At 45.8% G+C, this 14,025-nt stretch overlaps 1 protein-coding gene and 1 long non-coding RNA gene across 4 annotated transcripts in view; one reads left to right on the top strand and one right to left on the bottom strand.

Annotated features, from left to right (window-relative positions):
* NAV2 (neuron navigator 2) overlaps positions 1-14,025 on the bottom strand; it is a 423,467-nt gene that overhangs the window by 409,074 nt on the left and 368 nt on the right. The gene's annotated exons all lie outside the window — the stretch shown is intronic.
* On the top strand, positions 751-5,648 carry LOC145523433 (uncharacterized). The gene is made up of 3 exons (XR_014066551.1): positions 751-1,345; positions 2,648-2,801; positions 3,644-5,648. It is a non-coding gene; the product is annotated as an uncharacterized LOC145523433 (long non-coding RNA).

Raw genomic sequence — 14,025 nt, 5'->3', positions numbered from 1 at the left:
AGGAAAGAAGGAAGAAGAGAGAGAGAGGGGAAAATGGGGTGGGAGAGAGGAGAAGAGAAAGAAGCAAAACAGAAGACAAAATAGAAGCAGTGTATGTTGGCAAATCCAATTCTCAGCTCTTTCTCCTACTGTGGATCCAGCACTAAACTTGGACCAAGTAAGAGTCTGCTCATAGGGTAAGATTTCCCCAACCTGATCAAAAATATTACCTTTTTCCAGCCAACCTAACTCACCTACATCTTGGGGTTAAGACAATGATCTTTGTGCTAAGATACTCATCCATCCTTTGCAGTAAGAGTCCCTATAAAAGATGCAAAACTGTCAAAGGGAGAACATTTTAACCCATTCCCATCTTAAGAGACACACTGTAGATTTCTTAGTAGCATCTACAGAATAGGTGTAAGTAAGAATCTTGGATTTGGAGTCAGACCTAGATGCTACTCCCAGATCTGCCTGAAATCTTGCACAAGTCCCTATTGTTTATTTACTAAATATTTAGTAAGCACCTACTAAGTGCTGGACATTGTTCTAGGTGTGGGGGAGATAACTGTGAACAAAAGAGGTGAAGCCCTAGTTCTCAATGAGCTGAAAGTCTAACGGAGGAAGACACAAGATAATAAATATATAGCATGTCTATGGTAGATTGCTCTGATTCTGGAGAAAAATAAAGCAGAGCAAGGAGACACAAAAGGATGGATTGTTATTTTATATAGGATGGTCAGAAAAAGGGCCTTTGATAAAGGGGCATCTGAGCAGAGGGGGGGAAGGAGCTACGTCAATATCTGGGGAAGACATTCCAGGCAGCAAGTGCAAGGGCCCTGAGGCTTGGCTTCATTATCTATAAAATAAAGAGGTAAGGCAACAGGGTCTTTGTGACATAGTTCTGAGGTTCCAGAGTCTTCCAGTCAGAAGCAGGAGGCGCTTTGCAGGTGGGGGGGAGTGACCTGTGCTATGCAAATGGACCAGGGTGGTGAAACCTCCAGGCCACCTCAACAGCCTCCTCCTTTTTTACAGTCTTGCCAATTCTGTTTCTAGGAGCAAATCACCTAGTTGTTTTTAAGAAACAAAAATAACCTGTCCTGTTAAGGAAGAGATATTTTAAAACCACTGAATGGATTTTTTCCTTCCCAGCTTTTATTTTTTATTGATACATCTCCTCTCCTTCCAGTTCTAAAATAAGCACCCTGTCTGCCCATGCACTAATCCAAAGGCAACACAGTGCAGATGGCGTGGGCCTGGGGAGAGCCAGGCGGAGGTCGCTTGGAAGGCACCAGACCCAGAGAAAAGACACCAAGACAGCCTGGCCAGCCTGGCCTCACCCATGGCCTGCTTCCTCCAACTCCAGGTGACGAGACGTTCTTAAAAACAGCAATGGAATGTGGTGAGAGCTGGCATTTGCAAATGACAAATTTCTGACCGAATTCCAGTTCTCTGGAATGGAAAACCAGCAGCTTCCTGTTACAAAATGTACCAACAGTTCATGCCTAATACATGGGTGTGGGCAATGCATATACTTCAAATCTAAATTTGGCTAAAAATGTAACAAAGCCGGCATATTTTTAGCCAGGTAAACATTTCTAGGGACTAGGTCAAATTTATATTGGTTTCTGTTCTGCAATCCAGAGAAGAAATGATTCCAAATGAGTGAGAAGCAGGGACCCATGGGGAAAGCCACGCAGATCCCCTAGGCAATTGGGAGTCACTAATTCCTAGTGACCATCTCCAGTTTGTGAGAGCTTCCCAGGACAAAATAGTTTGTCCTTTCCCACTAGAGCTGTGTGTGTGCTAGCTAAATCACTTCAGTTACGTCCTACTCTTTGCGACCCCATGGACTGTATCCCGACAGGCTCCTCTGTCCATGGGATTCTCCAGGCAAGAATACTGGAGTGGGGTTGCCATGCCCTCCTCCAGGGGATTTTCCCAACCCAGGGATCGAACCCAGGTCTCTTGCATTGCAAGCATTTACTTTACCTACTGAGCCACCAGGGAAGCCAACACCTTTTAAAGAACAAAGCCCCGGGCTACTTTAGGAAGGCAAGTCTTAACTGGCTTTTACTACCTCTACCTTAAACAAATTGTTTTCCATCTCTGTGCTTTCGTCTCTCCTCCCCACCCTCAACTAGAGTTAGGATAGGCACAGAGAGAGGACCATGCCACGGGGGAAGATGCAGGCTCTGCTAGTGTTGCTGAGTTTCAGGCCTATTTCCTCCACTTGTAGGTAGGTGACCTTGGGCAAGTTGCTTATGCTCTACCTTGCCCTGGTTCACCTGTAAAATGGAGATAATAACCAAAGTGTCTACCTCAGAGATTATTGCTTTTATAATGATTAAATGGGAAAATCCATAGGGAGTGCTTAGAAGAATGACCACCACATAGCAAGAGCTCAGTAAGTAACAGTAGATCTTATCTACCCCACACCAGACAGTTTTACACACAGTATTGCTTTGATCTGCACGGCACACTGAAATGCTATATTTTCCCCCGGGGCAACTGAGGCTTGGTGAGACTGACTTGTCCAAGTTGTAGTTCAACAACTATTTACTGAGGACTTACAGTGTCCTGGGCCCTACACCAGCACTGAGGAAATTAGATGCTTGGTAAATAAATGGGGAGGTAGGATCTTAACCTAGGTCTCTCTGACTTCCAGCCTAGGGGAGCAGAGTCTAAGATGCTGGGCAGAAAAAGCACGGATGTGAAAGTAGAGAGTTTCAAAGCTGACTCCATGTGGTCTCAGTCACGTTACTGACCTCTGAGCCTCAAACATGAAACGGATGAAATGCCACCAGCCTTATCTCATTGTGGTGAGGCTTAAATGAGATGATGTATGGAGAGTGTCTGGCCCATGGGAGGTGTTGAATGGTGGTCTGCTGCCACAATCATACCATCCACAAAGAAGTCCTAGTTTTGTGATCCACTGAGCCAAATGCAAATGCTTTCAAATATGAAAGAATGAAGCAACAGACTTGTTCCCCCAAAGGGGATGGGGCTGGGAGAAAAATGGACTGGGGGTTTGGGGTTAGCAGAGCAAACTATTATATATAGAGTGAATAAACAACAAGATCCAACAAGCACAAGGAACTGTATTCAATAAATATATATTTTTATATATATGACAATAAACCATAACAGAAAAGAATATGAAAAATAAGATATATATATATATATGTATAACTGAATCACTTTGCTGTACAGCAGAAATTAGCACAAGATTGTAAATCAGCTATACTTCAATAAAGTAATTTTTTAGGAAAGGAATACTTATCTTAACTACTCAGTAGATGGAGAAGGAAAGAACACAGCTTAGGGCTGGTTCCCATTCTTTAAGCCATCAGGCCTTTCAGAACAGAACATCTGATTGCCATGAGTGAGGTGGGGAGAACATTGGGCCAGGAGACAGGGAGCCTGGATCCCAGGTTCTTGCTCTGCCCTCAGAGCTGGATGACCATGGGCAACTCACACGCCTCTCTAGGCTGTTTCACCACTGGCAATGGAGCTATGGGAATAGATGGCCTCCAAGGTCCACACTAGCTCAGACATCCCAAATATCTAGTCCATAGAGGCACAGATCACTAAGCAGACATCCCGGGTGAGCCTGATTCTTATAAATCTGGTTTCGTCGCCTAATTGGTATTCTTCCCTCCAGGGTTTCCTCTGTCCAGAGGTAGTTAACAAGCAAAGTTTGCACACTGGAAGGTCTGACAGTTCGGGGATGTTTTGTGGCCCACATACTTTGACGTCAACATGCGTCACTCCCAGGTCTGAAAATAATCAAAGCAAATCAGCATGCAATGGGAACTGTCTGCAGAGCTGCCACAGGAGGACAGGAAAGAGGTCCTGCCAGCTGTCAGGCACATGGACCTGCTGGGTCGAGCAGCACGGGGGTGACCTGGGGGACAGCAGGCAGTGAGAGGAGACTGTGCCCAGACTGCAACAAGATGTGAGCCAAAGCCAGTGGAGCTCCTCACTTGGTAAATGCAGAACCTCTAGCAACAGGCTGGGACAGGCACAGAGGCCCCGACAAGAAAGAGACAGCGGGGAGGCCAAGGCCAGGGAAACGGGAAGCAGGCTCCAAGGAGCAGATGGCTTGGAGGTTTGATTTTTTTTTCAAAGCAGCACCCCAGAATGGGACTCAGGCCTCTTCCAGTTACTGGCAGAAGGCAGGGGTTAAAAGCACAGATTTTGGACTCAGAAACACCAGGTAGGAATGCTGCCACTGTTCACACCATCTGTGTGATCTGAAAAAGTTCCATGACCCATCTCAGGCATCTCCCCACTGACTCCTCGCTTTCCTCCTGATAAGTCAGGATCAATAACCCAGGGCTCAGAAGGTGAGTGTGAAGATTAAGTGAGTTTATGTGTGGAAATGGCACATGAGTGGCTGCTGTCATCTTTATTCCTGGAAGGCTGGTCCCATCCTCTTTTCTTAACCAACTAAAATCCTTTAGAACACTTCTCAGTCCCCCTTTCAAAGTTGTTGGTGGGGGGGATCTGCCAAAGCCCTCCAGAGCTCACAGTGTGCTCCCTGCGCAAACTTTCCATTCTACTGTACCACCATGATCACATCCAGATAGACCTTCCAGTGGAGCAACCAGACAGTGTGGATGCTGTAGACATCCTCGTGTAAAGGCATCTGCCTCTTCCCACTACCCAGCCAGGTAAGTTTTCCCAAGACCTGGTGTTGGACAGCTTTGACACTGGCTTCACCCTCTGTCTCCTATGCTTGGCCACTCACCACCACGTGCTTGTTTCAGCTCATACACTGACAGACAGTTCTACAGGAGCCACATGGCTGAGCCACAGCTTCGTGAACACAGCTGGTGCTCAACAGCCACTCAATTCTGTTTTTAAATTCTTCCTTTTATCTTCCACCTCCCTTCCTTCTTTCCTTCTATAATATGAACCAAGAACTTACTATGTGTTGATGCAGTCTTGCTGATGTAGTACCGGCAGAGATCATGAGAGTCACACCCCCGACCTCATGGAAGTTGCGGCCTGGCTAAATAAGCAATCATAGTTCAACTTACAGGAGCTCAGAGCAGACTATGGGAGCGTATAGAGAGAGACTACATTCAGACCACAGTGGTGGCAAAGGGCATCCTGGAAGAGGTGACACTAAGCCTGAACTTGAATGGGTAACGGATGAGAAGGGTTGAGCCAGGCAAAGGATTTCTAAGTAGTGAGGAGAGAAAGAGAGTTAAAGCAGAAAAAGGACCTTGCTTCTGTTCAGACTCCTTGCCTTCTCCATGCCTCGATGAGTAAAATTCAACCAGGTGTTTTCATATTTTAAAAAATTTCTTAATTAAAAAGAATCTCTTTTATACTTTCAACCTTGGAAACATCTTAGATTTTTATAAGAGATTATCGAATAAACTTGGATCTGATGATTTCCATAAAATTTTCGCAACCATTCTCATAAAAGAAGAGGAATTAAGCCAAGATTCTCACGCTATACCAGAATGGAGATAAGAAGTCCAGATCCCAGTGAAACTTGGCCAAGCTATATATTGTGAGTGCACACACACATACACACACAAACAGTCTTACTTCACACACTCCTACCTCATATATGTTCTCATGGATATACCACAGATGTCAAGGGGATTGCTAACGTATACTCTTTTGCCAAGGCTTGCTTTTGTTTCCCAACATTTTATTTTGAAAAATTTCAAATAAAAGTTGAAAGAGTTGCACATGTATCTAGATTCACCAGTTTTAAACATTTTACAACATTTGCTTTTTCCTTCTATCTGTACATACACTCACTTTTTTTTTTATCCTGAACCCATTTGGGAGTTAGCTGCTGACACCCAGATACCTCACCTCTAAATATAGCATGTATCTTCCAAGAAAATGGCCATTTTTCTACATGATTTCCAAACCACTAACAACAATGGAGTAATCATGCTCAGTCGCTCAGTTGTGTCCAACTCTTTGTGACCCCATGGACTGTAGCCCGCCAGGCTCTTCTGTCCATGGAATTGTCCAGGCAAGAATCCTGGAGTGGGTTGCCATTTCCTACTCCAGGGGATCTTTCCAACCCAGGGATCAAACCCACGTCTCTCACATCTTCCCAGATTGTAGGTGGATTCTTTTACCACTGAGCCACCAGGGAAGCCCCAGTGGAATAATACTATCTAATATACAATCTGCATTCAATATCTCCCATTGTCTCCAAAATGACCTTTCTAGCATTTATGGCTTTGCTTGTCAAGGATCTCTTATTGGATTTGGTTGTCATGTCTCTTCAGTCTCCTTTTCTAGACTAGTTCTCTATCTATTTTTAATATTCTTCTTGTTTGTTTTTCATGACATTGTCAGTTTGGAAGATCCCAGGCTCATTGTCCTAAAGAATGACCCATAATCTGAATTTATCTGATTGCTTCTGCAGGCCAACAATTTATCAAATACTCCATTTTTCCTTCTTCTGTCCAGAATCAGCCCTGCCAGTTACACAGTGATTACACCTTACTGGACCTCCGGGCATGAGAGCACTTGGAATTTTACAAACCTCAGAGAGGTTAACTGATATGATGAAGCAGCTAATATTTATTTAATATTGAAAGAATATTTTCAATATTTCTAAACTCTGGGGCAGAGGGGAGGAGCCAGATATCATATATATCAGGCCAAAGGAAATTTTATAGCAGTTCACTTTGATTCCATATTAACAACGCCTTTTCAGATTTTTTTTTTTTTTAAGTGCTTTCACACTTGCTATTTCAGAGCCTTGACTTTGAGGTCAAACAGTCAAAGGTTCAAATTCTGGTCTACCACTTAACCAGCTGTGCTACTTGGAAAACTAGTTTAACCTCTCTCACCCTGGGTTTCCTTGAAGGGTATTAACAGTGGAAGATGATGAGGCCAGTGTCTCATGCATAATAATCACCTCTATTAAGCATCACAAAAACTCTTAAAAAAAAAAAGAGTAGAGCAACTATCATTCTACCCATTTTATAGGTGAGGCAACTGAGGCTCAAAAGAAAATGTAACTTACCGAAGGTCATGCAGCAAAGTATCTGAAGAACCAAAGTTGCTGATTCCCAGAGCTTCCATTTCTGTTCTCCTGGGGAAGTAGCTTCTATCTAATGGGGTGTTGTGAGGATTAAATGAAATGATGCGTGTCCAGTGCCATGCTCTGTCAGTGTCAGTTCCCATTATTATAATCATGTTCTCGTGAGTATTTGATTTGGTTCCAAGGCTCCAAAAGAACCTCACCATTATGTTGACCCAGTCCCCACACCTACAAACCAAAATTCACTGAAGGTACTGAAGTTTCACTTGGAGAGAGAAAATATTCTGAGGCTGTGGGACCATTGTTTGCAAAACACAAGAGAGGGTCTGTTTTCCTTGGGAAATGGAGCACTAAGTCATGAATCATTCTTTAGGTTCTGTGTGGGCGACTTAGGGTTCCTGCGAAAACTTTTAGCTGTCACTCACTACTGACTTGTGTGGACTGAAGCACAAAAGCCTGACCTAGTTTTGTACCCAAAATCACATGAACCATTCTGCCCAAGACATTCCAGGAACACATTGTCCATCTCTTTGAACAATGTGACCAAGAGACAGAGTCACCATTGAAAGTGGCCCTGTGGCTATTAGTAAAACACCATTGGGCAGCCAGCCATGCCTTGGGGTACCTTAATGACCAACCTGATCACAAGGTTTAGCTCCCACCACAATCATGCCAGCCCTAAGGGAAGAGGGCTTTCCTTTTGCCTTCAGAACAATGAGAAGCCATTCAGAAGCCAAATCAATGGGATTGTTTCATTCTTGGTCCCCGGCAGCACAATCAGATTGGCCAGTTCCATTCAACCGCCTTGACAGTGCCAGTTCAGATTGGGTGTTCAAAGGAGGCTTCCCATAGGTTTGGTTTGCAGCAGATCCGTCAGCTTGGTTAGTGCTATAGAAATGGCATGTTTGGAACCAAAATGTCAAGATTTCACTTCACAACTCTGGACACGACTCATTTAGAGGACACTGTTCTTAACTTACTCTTGCTCCCCACTCATCTAACCAAAGCTCCGCTTCGCTCTCTGCTTTCACAGTGCAAGCCAACTGTTCTCCATATAATTAACCATGCACTTGAAAGGTAGGGTAGAAAGAACATGAGCTTGGAATGAGGCAGATCTGGTTTCCAAACTTGGCTCTGACCTTGGGTAATAAAAATAGGCAATATCACAAATTTTTTGCTTATTACATACCAGGCTCTATGTCAGCAACCTCCCAGTATTATCTCATTGGATCCTTACGGACAACGTATAAGAATCATCGTTTCTGCTTTATAGATAAAGACGCTTACATTTAGAGATGTTCACTTGCCCAAAGCCTAGATGTGAACCCAGGTCTGTCTCTCAATTAAGCCTAATCAGCCATTTTACCACTGTCTTCCAAGGACTTCTCTGGTGTTCCAGTGGCTAAGACTCCAGGCTCCCAATGCAGGGGGCACAAGTTCAATCCCCAGTCAGGAAACTATATCCCACATGCCGCAACTAAGAGTTTGCATGCCATAACTAAAGATCCCACACACCACAACTAAGTCCCAGAGCAGCCAAATATTAATAAAGCAATAAATGTGAACAAAAACTGCCTCCAAGTGGGAACTTCCCTTGGTTTCATCTTCCTCCTATGAAATTCATGGGCCACTTTACATTTTACCCAGTTTCTTGTGCCTCATACTAAATTTTATATACATAAAATATATATTATACACATTATACATACATACATAAAATCCCTGCAGAGTACTACCTGGCTTATAGCAGATGCCCCATAACTGTTCCCTTCCTTGCTGCTGAGACTGATTTTAAGAAATAAGAATCTCTGACCCTTAAGCCAAATGTCCAAAATCTCACTTGGTGTTTCGGCTTTTGCAGACTGGCTTCAGGAGCTTCACTAAGGCCTAATTAAAACATCTCTCTCAAGGCTACATCTCTTACATCTTATAAATAAATAAAATGGGACACCAAGACATGGTTCTTCCACCTCAGTCACAGAGGAAGGGAGTACGAGAAGTGGGGAACAAATCAAGCTATTCTGAAAGCTGGAAATTGGGCTGTAATTCCTCCAGTCTGGCCTTTGATGTGTGTGTGCTTACATGTGCTTATTACTTTAAGCTGTTCCATGTGTATATATTTGTATATGTGTGTGTATTTGTGTATATACACATATCCAGAAGTTGATGTATTTATACACACACATATATACACATGTAATGATACTCTAAATGAGCCACCAGTCCCACCCTTAAAGTGTTTTCAGAAAATTAACCCATGAAATAAGCAATAATACGTGAACTATAAACATTCTTGCATGTTGGCAGATAACCATACTACACATTCTCCTCCAAGAACTGAGGAAGAGAAGAAAGGGAATAACACAATAGCAGAAAAATGCACTAATCAAATCCATAATCAACTTTGATGATGGAGCAAGGATTCTAATCAAAACACAATGGGGCAAAGTTGCAACAGGTTGCAAGCTTGGAGCTGCATTCTCTTCCCGGCGGGCCTCGTCTGTGCTTTTTTTTAAAAAAAACATCTAAAACATCCACAGAGGACTTCCATCACTTCTAATTACTTTTTTAAAGAAGTGAGCTGCAAGTTGAACACTAGGCTCCTAAAAACAGGAAATATCAAAGTATTATATATATATAACTTTTTTCCCTCTGCAACTGCTTCTTAAAAATAGGCTAACCTCTCCTCAAATAGCTCATGAGCATTCCTTATCTGAAGGTCGGTCGGACAGGGTTTCTGAACTAACATAGAGCAGGTCTCTAAAACAATTCTTTGCACATGGTCATAATTTATACGCCATGTTAACAGAGCAGATGCTATAAATGTTCATTCTTGGGGGGAGGCCCAGGTATCCCAGCACCAGGAGGGGGACTTGGGAGGGATGTGCAGCTGCAGAACAGTTCCTCTCTCTGGGGGTCGAGCCCCAGCTATAGGTTTGTGGGAGAGATTCAAGGTGAGGGGCTTGGCGAGCTGACAGTGGCGCTGCACCTAAAAGCTAGTTGCTGGCTACATCAGGTCTTTTCACACTTGATGGAGATGGAGAACAGGCTTGGGGGAGAATGGGCCATCACTGGCTGAAATAAGTTGTTGCCTAATATAAGCCATGAGAACTGTCTCCTTTCCCCATATCACGCCATGTTGGAGATTCTGAACCTTAAGCTAATAATAATAATCACTGTCATTTCCCAAGGGTCTGCTATGAACCAGGTCTTTTATGGACACCATCTCTCCATAACTACTCGCATGCTCAAGATCACTATCAACCAGGAAGGCAACAGGCAATTCCAATTTTTCAACTGCGAGAAGCCTTTGTTCTTTGCTCATGCTCACCTTTTGAAAGGAAGATACTAAATGTGAAGTCATCACCTGCTACGTGAAGCTGTGGCTTCCCTGTGGCTACACCCACTCCTGCTCTGCACCACTGCATGCCCTGCCCCTCCCCCTTCCCCACACATTCATCTCACCCCCTCTCCTCCCCACCCAGGTATTCCTGACCATCTCTGGAACCCACCATCTCCAGCCCCCTCCGTGAGGCTCTCTGGACTTCTCTAGCCTCATGGCCTTTTCCTTTCTTTCAGCCCCAAATAGCCCTCTCAGCCCTCTTTGTGTTGTGCCCTGACTTCAGTACATCAGTTATGCCTCCCATCTAGACTGTAAGACCTCCAAGGCCCGGACCATGTCTAATGTACCCTGTACCTCCACCAGAACATGAAAGAGGGAGGCAGCTATGAAGACAGGGAAGACCACCATCCTGCAAGCCAGACCACCCAGAGCTGGACTCCCTGCTTGCCACCCTGGAGCAGGATGACCTGGGGAGAGTCACACAACCTTGCTGAGTCCTGTTTACTCTTCCAGCTCAATGGCTAGAGCAGTGGTTTTATAAGTTAGGGCCTGTGAGTAACCGGAAAGTCCCTATGATCTTCTCTCTATAGCATGCTGGTTAAGAACAGGGAGTCCAGAACCAGGCTGTCCAAGTTCTAATTCTACTCCTGCTATTCATGGGGTCACTAATCTAGTCTTTGCCTCAGTTTCCCACGTGTAAAATGAGAATAATAACACACATCTCATTGGATTGTTGTAAGAATAAAGTGATGTCTTTTAGAACAATTCTTGGCACATCAGAAGTGCTATGTGATGACTTGCCATTATTATATCACTGTCGTTGAAGAAGATGTTATATGAAATTATTGTCATAGGAAGTCATATCTGCTTTAAGTGTTACTGTGAGGATGAAATGAGATCATACAAAGAGAGCCTGGCACTCAGGCACTTCCCTCATCTTCCCACCATGCCTGGTACTGTACTAGGTATGTGACAGATGTCCTGTAAACCCTTGTGAACTGAATGATACCTTCTCAAGGGCTTGACAGAATAAGCTATGCCTTTTCTCACTGAGAAGCTATTAGATGTATGTTCAACAATGCCCCATCTCTTGGTTTAGCAATATAAATGGCTCATTTCATTAAGTGTTTCCTATTTGCCAGACACTGGGCTTTACACATCTTACTTATATATGTATATAAATACATACCTATGATGTATATATATGCATATATACAGACAGGTGTATATGACACTTTACATACGTTATTTTTTCAAGCCTCTCACAATTTGTGTGGTTGTTAAACGCCCATTGTTACAGATGGGAACACTGAGGCCCAAAGAGGTTAATGGACTAGGTCACCAGCTTGTACCTGGTGAAGGCAGGGCACCTGGGATATCCACCTGACTGTAAAGCCTGTGCTACTCACCACTGCACAGCCCAGCCTAGTAAAAGCGCCTGAGTAAAAAGAGGAGTCAAATGTCCCAAGATATCATTTGCCACTTAACTCATCTCCTGAGCATCTTCTAGTGACAAATATCAGGTTTTGAATCCGGGACTACCAGGCCTGACCCTGTCCTCGAACTGCATGGAGAGGCCTTCCTGGATGGTGCATGTTCACTGCGTCAGGCCCAGAGGAAGAAGACTTGTCCAAAGAGGAAAACCCCTTTTGCCAATGATTTTCTGATGCCAGGGCGAGGCTATGAGAACAAGGATCTGCACCTGCCACAAAGAAGAACTGCCAGGAAGCTTGGCCATGAGTGAAAAAAAAAAAAAGGGCAGGCTGTCAAAACCAGGTAGCCCACTGGGAAGTCCATCCAAACCAGCCTCATGGTCAGTACACCAGGCCCTCTTGAGGGCAAGGGAAGCGGGGTCAGGGCAGACAGGGGACTGTGGGCTGAGGGCAGGGGAGAGAAGGAAAGCCTTGAGGGAACCAGAACACATGAGCCCCTCTGGCAGCAGCTGAAGATCATTTTTCCAGGAAAGAGGGTGATGAATCACCTTTTCAGAGCCTGCCCATCAAAAGCCCTCCAACCCTGTGTGTTAAGTGAAAGGTCAAATGGACAGCGGCAGAACAGCTGCCTGGTCGCAACGATCACAGAGTCCATTTTGCCCTCATTCCTTGGGCCCTCCTCATCAGGCTGGAGGGTGTGTGTCACATCCCCGAGTCACCGCTCTGGCCTCCAGCCTCCACTCCATCACACCCCACCACACCCTATCAGCCCCGCCTCCAAGGATAGAGGGGACACCCTCATAAGAGCACACCCCACCCCAGGCTCACTCCTGTTTCAGAGACCACTGAACAAATCCTGTGATGAACGGCAGAAAAACAGCTCAGAGCACAAAACCCTATAGCAGAGACAGACCCAGGAGCATTGGGGGTAAATCTTGCCTTCCTCCCACACGCCATCACTCAAACCTGTCAGCTTCCAAAAATGTTTAGCAAGTGCAGCAGCAAGGGGCATGCTTATCAGCCTGGTGTGGGAGCGTAATCTGCTTTGAGGGCCTTCTCCAGCCCAGAGTTCCAAAAGTCTGCTTACAATTAGCTTCCAGCTTCAGTTCCTCCATCAGAAAGGCTAGGAATGTGTTGAGTTCTAGCCTCTGATCAGAGAAAGCTCTAGGAGAAGGTGGAGACAGGGTCAGCAAAGATTAAGTGCCAAAAAGGTCAGCTGGTCTGTTGCCACTTCCCTGACACCAGGCCCACACTACCTCCCCCGCTGGCTTTCCGCCTCTCCTGACTGGGACAGTCATATCCGTCAGGTCGGCCTGTCCCCAAAAGTCCCTGCTGACTAACTGCCAAGAAAATACAGCGTGCCCCTGGCTCCCTCTTACCAGGAGAAAGGAGGGGGGAAAAAAAGGAGCAGTGAGGGCAGGAAGCCAGGAGAACCGGATTGGCCCTTGCTGATTTCCTTAAAAGAGATTGCATGGCTAGGGCCTGTCACCCAGCCGAATTGGGTGATGCGAGCTCGGTCTGGAAAGGTAAAAGTCATCAATTCTTTTCAAGCCACCCCCACACTCGCACCCCCCAGTCACCCGGGCTACCGGCACCGGGATCTACTACCCAGGAAGGAGGGGCTTAGCTTCGGGCCGCCATTCCGAGGCAGCCACCCCCGCCCCATCGCTACAGCCAGCCGAGACGCTAGGAGTCTCTGGTTGCCTGCCTCCGCCGGTGCACAGCGCACTCCTACTGCAGTCCCAGCACCGTGCCTGGAATGCTGTCAGCCCAAAGGATGGGGGCAGGTCCGGGTATCTCCAAGCCGAGGGGAGCAGATACACTGCCATCCCTAGATCTCTTTTCCTGGATCTTGCAGCCAGGCCAGCGGGGCGTGGAGCCCAACGAGGTCTTGGACCATTCCTCGGCAGGGACAGAATCTCTGCAGAACCGACAGACGCACAGCCGCTGCAGTAGACACTGTCTTCTTGGGGCCAAGTCCCTCGACATGCAGAACCTGACATTTCCAGTGTGGCACATGGTTTTTTGAGGACACCCTGATCGTGCCCCACCCCACCGCTCCCCCAGAAGGAAGCCGCAGGCAGCCCGCATCCCGATCTCGCAGAGCTCCTTAAAGCAAACCTCGGTCACCCGGGCCACACCCACTGGCCAGCCCACTCTCCGAGCGCAACCCCCAATCTGCTGGCCTAAGTGGAACGGTCCCCTTCTCAGCCCACAGGGCAACCCCTTCCCCTCTC

Source organism: Giraffa tippelskirchi, chromosome 10 (assembly GCF_054371585.1).
Source record: "Giraffa tippelskirchi isolate mGirTip1 chromosome 10, T2T-mGirTip1v1.2.pri, whole genome shotgun sequence".
Classification (NCBI taxonomy): domain Eukaryota; kingdom Metazoa; phylum Chordata; class Mammalia; order Artiodactyla; family Giraffidae; genus Giraffa; species Giraffa tippelskirchi.
Note: the sequence above shows the minus strand (reverse complement) of the source record. Positions and strands in the feature narration are given on the sequence as shown.